Genomic DNA, 8,580 nt, shown 5'->3' with positions numbered 1-8,580 from the left:
GATATTTTTCCAATAATATGCTTTCAGAGAGATCTAAAATTTGAATATTCATCAAAATCTCGAGTTCGAATTTTTTGACGATTATTTAACTTTCTATGTATACGAGAAAATAAAAATCACATGTTTGTTTTTGCAATCATTTTGAAACCATTCTTTTCGAATTATCAAAGAATAAATCCATCACATTAAGAACACTGAAAACGGAATTTTTACTTTCTCGTCTACGAAGTACGAGAAAACATTGTATTCGTCAAAAAAAAATCAGAACTTCAGATCTTGATGAATCTTCACATTTTAGATCTCCTAAGTTCGAAGACCATTTTGGCTGTCTCTCTATGACAATGCTTATTCAAAAACGCTTTGAACTAGATAGATGAAATTTGGTATAAGATCTTATTACCAAATTTGTAGATTTCTTTCAAGTTTTATTTTCAACAAACTTCATTCAGAAGAAATCTGTCGAATATAAATTAACACAATAACTACAAAATGAAGAGAGCTAGATAGATAAAACTTGGTACACAAATTTAACATCTATAATATTAAATTTGTGTACCATCTTATTTTGAGCTTAATCTAACTAGGGGTTAACAGTCTGTCAATCTGTATTTTGAAAAATGCAGAATAGTTCTATGTTAGATTTCTTTTTAATCGGCTGAAAAAATTAACTTAAGGTTACAATTTCGTAAATACTGTGCGCCAAAGCTATGCAAGGCGTTCTCTGAATTTAAATCTTTATTAGAGAGTATGCAAGTAAGTTTTGAATGGACTCCCCCCCCCCGCGCTCATTTAAAAAAATAATTCACAAAGTATTAATATCTGCTATTTCAATTTCTGATATACATTTTTGTTTTCTGCGTAATTGATGTCTCATAACTACACCATTTGGCAGGTTTCTGTTCTTTTTTTCCAGCCATTTTGAAAACGTTCCTGTATGATATATCAATGCATAACTCCCGATTCCCGCTCGTCTGAACTGTGTTTATCCATATGTCTGGCGTAGTCGGGGTGGAGCACATTTCTTGAAATATAAACGCTTTATTAATCGCCAAAAGATAACCGCGCCAATTTTTCTTTATATTTTCTCCCTCAAGATAGCAGGTGATACTACAGCTAGTGTACGTGCACGTCTTATCACTGGTTTTACGCGAACTCTGATCTGTCCTTGGTGTGGACTCCGCAGTGAGTAATCGCATCATATTTTATCTCTGCTCTTTTGCTTTAACGCTCATTGCTTTTGCCTGTGTTGCAGAGTCAGTCTATTTCGCTTGTTGTCAATTGGTTTGGATTTTCAGCCTTTTCCTGTGTTAGAATCTCAGGAATAATTATTACAGGTACCTACTTTTTTAGTGTATTAGTTTATTTATGTTAGTGTATTGAAGTGTTTTATAAGTTAATTATAATTATTTTCATTTTTATAATATTTCTGGGAATAAATAATGAAATTTCGTTGCTTGACAAATCATTCGAATTCTGCAATTTATTCAGTATCTTCCATTATGTATACGATATATTGTTTACTATTTTTACTGTTTATTCAATCTCATATAGTATGTCGTAAGACTTTTAAAAATAATTACCTTTAAAAGTAAAAACTCTCTCTTATCAATGGTTAAATTAAGATTTGTTTCATCTAAATTATATAATTTTAAAAATGTATTTTGATTCAGTATAATTTTATTAAAAAGCCATACTCTTATAATCATTTTGTTGCCATAACGCGAATTAAATTCTTAATAAAAAATCAAAACTACTGTATATTAGAATTTTGAAGATGTGTATTGTTTCGCTAATTAGAATTCATTATATCGTCTTTAAAAATGTAAAATATATCAAATATTCTTTGGAATGAAAGGCAGATTTCGAGTAATTGACTTTTGTATGATATAATTCATTTTCAAAGACTGCTTTAATGTTTCTTCTCAATACATGTAGAGTAATTGATGTTCTTTAAACAAATTTGTATTTCTAAAAAAAATTTGCTCTACAATATTTTGTCAATACTATTTATGCATATTTGTTGATAGAACTAATTTCATCGAAACTACAAAACGTATCTAATGAAAGATATAATTTTCCTTTTATTATAATTTCTTTGTTTTAAAATACAATTTCGTTTTTGAAATTTTTTATATCTAAAACGATATAAAAGAACCGCAAACGATATAAAAGAACTGCAAACGATATAAAAGAACTGCTTTGTTTATGTTCAGAAATAAGAGTTGCTTAGTTTTCTTTTGTTATCTTGGAAGTAATAAGCTTTCTTTTCATGACAAGTCGTATGATTGTGACTCTTAGGGGAAGGCAGTTAGAGCAAATAAACAAAATTAGTAATATAATATACTAGTTGCCTATAGCGACTAGACCAGTTTGTTTTTCCATAATATGGTTTTTCTGGCTGTTAAATTATTAATATAAAATGGAATATGGAATATTTCTTGAAATTTCATCTGTTATTTTATAGGAATTTAATTTAATCAGTCTTCAACAAATTATTATAAGTTCAAATTACAAAGATGTATATACTACGAAATAAAAGTAGAAGTGAAAAAATCTACCTCAAAAGTCCAAAGTTAATGTCTAGAGAAAGCAATTTTTGTGTTAATTTAAATATTGGCAAAAATGTGTGAATAGATGATTTGATGGAAAAACGAAATTAATTTGAACTTTACCATAACAGTAAAAACATCTTTATAGAATCTTTCTGTTCTATCCATTATGCCACAGATTAAAATGGGAAGAAAAGATATAATTCCATATCTGACCTTATTATTTCGTTTCAACTGAATAAGTCTATGACAATCCTTATTATCACATCTGTTTCCAAAAAATGACACTGAATATGTTCTCTTGCGCTATTTGAAATACTCGATTCAGAGAGCAAACCTATGGAATAATCTTAATCTTAATCGTTAAACGATTTCAAAGTTTTGCTCTAAAATCATGGAATAATCTTAATCTTAATCGTTAAAAGATTTCAAAGTTTTGCTCTAAAAAAACTGTTTCTAAGCGCTATTTTCAAAAGATTTTTTTTAATTACTGATTAATTGTGACTTTTTGGAAGCAAGGCTTTAGTTGCTAAAAATTCCAGTTAGTACTTTAAAAAAATATTTACAGATTTTGCGTCAAAATTTATTTTAAATTTATAATTATGAGACAAAATGTGTACGAAAATAAAATTGGTATTATAAAGAAAACATGTTTTCGAGTTTTAAAATAGATAATCATTTTTGTGCTATAGTATTTTCGGAATATATAGTTGAAAAGCACAAAAAACATAATTTTTAAATAATTTATATCTCAACTAGCGTTTTAACTTTGAAAAGTTGGCAACTTTCTTCTTTTTCTTAAAGAGCAATGCATCGAATTTCATTAAGATATTGGGCACAAAATTGCATATTTGTATAAAAAAAAGACTTAGAAACAATTTATATTTATGCATATTTAGATTGCAACTGTGACAATTGCTATAATAATTTTTTCTAAAACAAGCACTCATATTTTGGATAATAAAACAAAATTATAAAAATCAGTATTATTTTTTTCCTTCAAGAAAAGATTTAAATGAAAAATATATAGCTGAATTCGAGCTTGAATACTACTACTATATTTTTCATTAAAAAAATGCATAAAATTAAATAAAATTGTCAGCTTTTATTTTATACCAAACAAAAATTTTATTATTAATCATATCGTATGCCAGGATTCATGGCATTTCAGACGCCAGTGTTTTAGAAAATTATAGCATATGAATATCATTGAAAGGAATGCGTTTGCGTGAAAGAGATTGTAAAAACATTTTTTATACTTTTTGAAAGTGTTGATTAAAACGAATTTATAATTTTTCTTTCTACTTCATTATTTTAAATTAATATCTGCAACCACTAACTAATGTCATTCACTTTGAATCATTTTTGTCCATTGTATTATTTTAATTACTTTTATTTTCACGTATATAAAGTTAACAAAATATTTTATTGTCAAAAATTAGAACTTTATATTTTGATGAATCTGCATGTTTCAAACTTCCCTGAGCTTGAATATAAAAACATTTTTGGGATTAAATAGAATTATATATGTCTTTCTATAAACACAATAACTGAAGAACGCTTTGAGCTAGAAGAATGAAATTTAGTGTCTACACCAAATTTGTAGACTTCTATCAAATTTTGAACGAAATCCATTTAGTGGAAGTTTGTCTACAGTACAGGTGAACAGAATAACTAAAAACCATAAAGGGTTGACAAAAACATTTGATACACAGATTAAGTGTTTAAAGGTAGAATAGAATCCTATTGAATTTTCTACCAAATACGTTGATGTATTGACCATGTATCGTTCTGTTACTTTTGTATGCATGAAAAAACGTCATGATTTAAATAAATGAACTTTTGTATGTGAACTTCAAACTAAAATTGTAGTTTAGATAATCTTGGTTTCAATCGAATAGTAAGAATGTATCCAAAATGTATATTCGGTTTTCCTTTCTTCAAATCCCCCCCCCCCCCCGAAAAAAAAATCACAGCAGGATTTAGAAAATAAAAATCTAAACACATGTGATGCTCATGGTCATGGCTAATTACCAGAATTTTATTAAGGGAAGTGGGAAATTATATCTTTATTAGATGCATGCGAGAAAGTTTCAAAGAAAGTTCGAAACATACAAAAGAATGAAGTTACGTGACGTCATCGATTAATAATAACTTAATATGTGCATGTTACTTCTGACGCCTTGTTTTCCTTTTATTCAAAAATTAGATTGATGCGACGTAATAGTTACTTTTACTGATTTCAGTAAAAGTAACTATTAAAAACATCTATGCAGAAGTTTTGTCAAAGACATCTAGAAACCCCTAAAGTTTCTCTAGTAATTCTGTAGTAAATAATTCATAGTTCTAATCCACAATCTAGTAAATGTCTATATCCAGAAATTCTAATAAAAGACATTCTTGTATTTCTTTAGAATGTCTAGAAATTCTGTAGTAATTTCATTAGAAGCCAAAATCTAATAATGCCAAAAATATTATTTGCGGACAAGGGCTGGTCCAAAACGAAGAATCATCAAAATCACGAATTTGAACTTTTTGCCGCTTACAACACCTTCTCTACACTTCGTTTACGATAAAATATAAATGAAATATTACATATTGAAGCAACCATAGGTAATGTTTATATTGTTATCGAATAATTTAGTATTTATGAAAAATAAACAATATCAAAGCACGTATATTATTAAAATAATATGCAAATCTAGGTTTGTTACAAAATTTACATTATTGAAAAACTTTGTAGTTTTTAACAAGTGCCAAAAGTTTGTATTAGTTGACAAGAACTGAAAACTGCATTTTAAACATATTTCAAGAAATTAACTAGCGTTTGCAAATTCAATTAAATGCAAGCAATTATTTTTTATGGTAGAAAGAATGAATTCACTGTTTGATTTTTCATTTATATTGAAGAAAAAAATATCGTCTGCTTTCCTTAATTAATAATGGAATCGAGATCTTATTGTTGTGAATTTAATTTCAATTATAATTATTAATTGGAATAAAAGGAAATTTATCATCAATTTTTAAAAAAAAATATTCTTCAGCACTATTATACTGAAGAAATTTTCCCGAAGTATTGTCATGCGAACCATTGCTATAGGTAATTTTCCTATAATTCCGTTTCCTTTAGTAGAAATTCAGCTCATTATAAAATTATAAATTGAAGTTTAAACATATAAGATTACTTTTCAAACTGTGAACGAATTCTTTTTGGTGATATACGAATTATTAAATTACTTAAAAAAATTACTATAAAATAAAAAAATCAATGATGCCCGAATTAAAAGATAATTTTTTTCCCTTTTCAAACGTAATTTTTTTTTTCATTATCTGAGAATCTTCTATTTATCACAGTAGAATTGATTGTGAATCAATGCATAAAAAAGAACAGATGTTTGAAAAAAAAAAGCAAAAAACGGAGCATATTCTAATTGTAATCTAATTATTTTTCCAAATCTAAATATTGGGTATTGTCCTGTTGTTATGGTAACAGTTCTTGTTTAAAAAAAATCGTTTGATGAGAAGCTATATACATTTTGGATTTAACCTACATATGAAAAATTATGATACTAAATAAAAAGAGAGCAAATGAAATAATCAAGTTTTTTCTTATTAATCTAGAATTTAATTCTGCAGAAAAATAATTAATTAATAACTATGATATTTATGGAAATATGCTTGCTTCCATTTTTTTTTTTTCGCTTTCAAATTTTTGTGTAATCCTCTATCTTTGAAATGCATCAACCATAAAAAAATAAATAAATGAATTTTAAAAACCAGATTTGAAATTCCTTTTTTTCTGGCCATTGCAACTGATTTCTAAGAATACATGACGCAATATAGATTACTATCGCAAAGAGTTATACAATGTATCCAGAGGATATTTCAGTGACCTTTAACAGCATCGAAGGACATTTTGTGTCACAACTTCGTCCTTCGAATTTATTACTTTAATTCATTTACCCATACGTCTTCTTGGACTTTTATTTTAAAGAATAAAGAAAAACGAAAGAAGTATGTATACAAATTATTAAAAAAAAAACATAGAATTTGATTAGAAAATAAAAATGTAAAACTTTTTAATCAATGAATTATAAAAGTTATTGGATTCTAGAAAAATCATGATGATTTTAATGATGCATTTTCATCCATGAATTGAAATTTTATTTGCTGATGAATGAAAACAGCAAAATTAAAATTAAATAAGCAATGAACCATTGTTGGAAAAGGTAATTTCGTGTTTTTTTTTGTTGTTGTTGTTTTTAATAATGTTACGCATTTTCAAAAAGGCGTTATAAAATTCTTAGGAACAATCTTTTTGTCCACACTGTAAAACCAGCGGGAGTGATCTTCCAAAATTTTTTTACATATTCTGATTGATGTATATGGCGCCAGAACTTTCATCAAATAAATCTAAATGTAATCGCGCCATTCTAACTCTATTATGTGGTTCAGTTATTTTATAATCTACATCTAAAATCTATTTCTAGCTTTCAATGAATCGAAGATATCATAAAACACAGAATAACATTTATTGACGAACACGAACACAAACACAAAGCTACATCGTTCTACGTTACATCTCTAATTAGGCATTACAAAATTCTGAATCACAAAGTAATAAAAAAGAAGCGTATCAAAGTTCAACAGAAACTGCGCATGCGCCGGTTTTCTGATCACTACAGCTGGAATAGGGGAAAGGCGTCTCTAGGACGGAACATATTCTTTAATTAAGGTGTTATCCTTATTATTAAGGTCTTTTTGCATAAAATGGTTGACCTTGAAATTTTTTCACACACTCTTTAATTGAGGTATTATCCTCACTTTTTCATAAAATTGTTGACCTTGAAAATTTTTCACATACTTTTTCATTATTTTGATCCTTAATTTAATTTAATTTTGGAAATGAAAAAGCAGATACACTAGCCAAGAAAGCTTTAAACTTAGAAACCCAAGAGATATCTTTCCATTAAATCCAACTCAGAAATGAGACTAAAAAACTAATAATGAAGGATTTTCAGGAGAGATGGAATAATACCATCAAGAGGTGAATAACCTATCAACATTTTAAAAACGTTTAGGTTAACCGAATTGAGGCTGATTTTTATCTTAACCTAGTATACACTGGCCATGGTGTAATTTCTGCGCATCAAAGTCGTTTCTTTGACCTAAGTTCGACTTGTCAGCGTGGCAATGAAGAAGGAAATATATTTATATATCGTGTGAAGGATCTATAAATCACGTGATCAAAGCCTGTGTAACACAGATTCAGATGGCCAAGAAATTGGATGTCTTTTGAAGTCGAAGAACTCATAAAAATTCCAGTAATTAAATCTTCTATTAGGGACATTTTGTCAAATCTTTTGTATTTAGCTCTCTCCTAATGTAAAAAGTTAACACTCATTTTATGTATTTTATGCAATTTTAACGTTTCACAACTTAATATGTAATGTAACATGTAATTTTTTTCCTATTCTTTTCTGTACCAATATGCGTTTTCTCTAAAGGGTTCTTTATCGCTTGCAAGGGTCCAATGTCATCAAGTGTAGTTTGTTCCTTCGTGCTAGTTGAGGTTGCTCTTCGGCAGCCCCATCAAGTTTCGCGCATGGCATCTGGCTAGCTCGGGGTATCGCACAGTATATTCTTTAATTAAAGTGTTATCCTCAATCTTGTATAAAATTGTTGACCTTGAAATTTTTCACATACTCTTTAATTAAGTTGTTATCGCCCTCTCATCACATAAAATTGTTGACCTTGAAATAGGCTGGGAATGCCACAAGTGCTCAAACTTCTATTTTCAGAGTCCGTATTGGAGTACTCTGTGCTTTGCAATATAGTGCAGAAAATATATGTGCAGTTTGAGCGCTTTTATTTATTTATCAGTTAACTGAAGCCAAAGTTTGACATAGAATTACATTTCTAATAACAAGATCGCATACCTAATTTCATTAATTTTAATCATTGCGCTTTTATATGTAATCGAAAGTACAGGTTGGCAACCTTTTGTCAAATCTAGTTTAAAATTTGAGTT

General features: G+C 28.1%; 1 protein-coding gene across 1 annotated transcript in view; it reads left to right on the top strand.

Moving 5' to 3' along the window:
- Positions 1-1,158: 1,158 nt before the first annotated feature.
- Positions 1,159-8,580, top strand: part of LOC129975879 (uncharacterized) — a 38,745-nt gene continuing 31,323 nt past the window's right edge. Inside the window, exon 1 of the mRNA XM_056089142.1 lies at positions 1,159-1,334. The gene's annotated coding sequence lies outside the window, so the exon portion shown is untranslated. The remainder of the gene's footprint in view (positions 1,335-8,580) is intronic.

The sequence above is a fragment of the Argiope bruennichi genome, chromosome 7 (assembly GCF_947563725.1).
Source record: "Argiope bruennichi chromosome 7, qqArgBrue1.1, whole genome shotgun sequence".
Lineage (NCBI taxonomy): Eukaryota > Metazoa > Arthropoda > Arachnida > Araneae > Araneidae > Argiope > Argiope bruennichi.
Note: the sequence above shows the minus strand (reverse complement) of the source record. Positions and strands in the feature narration are given on the sequence as shown.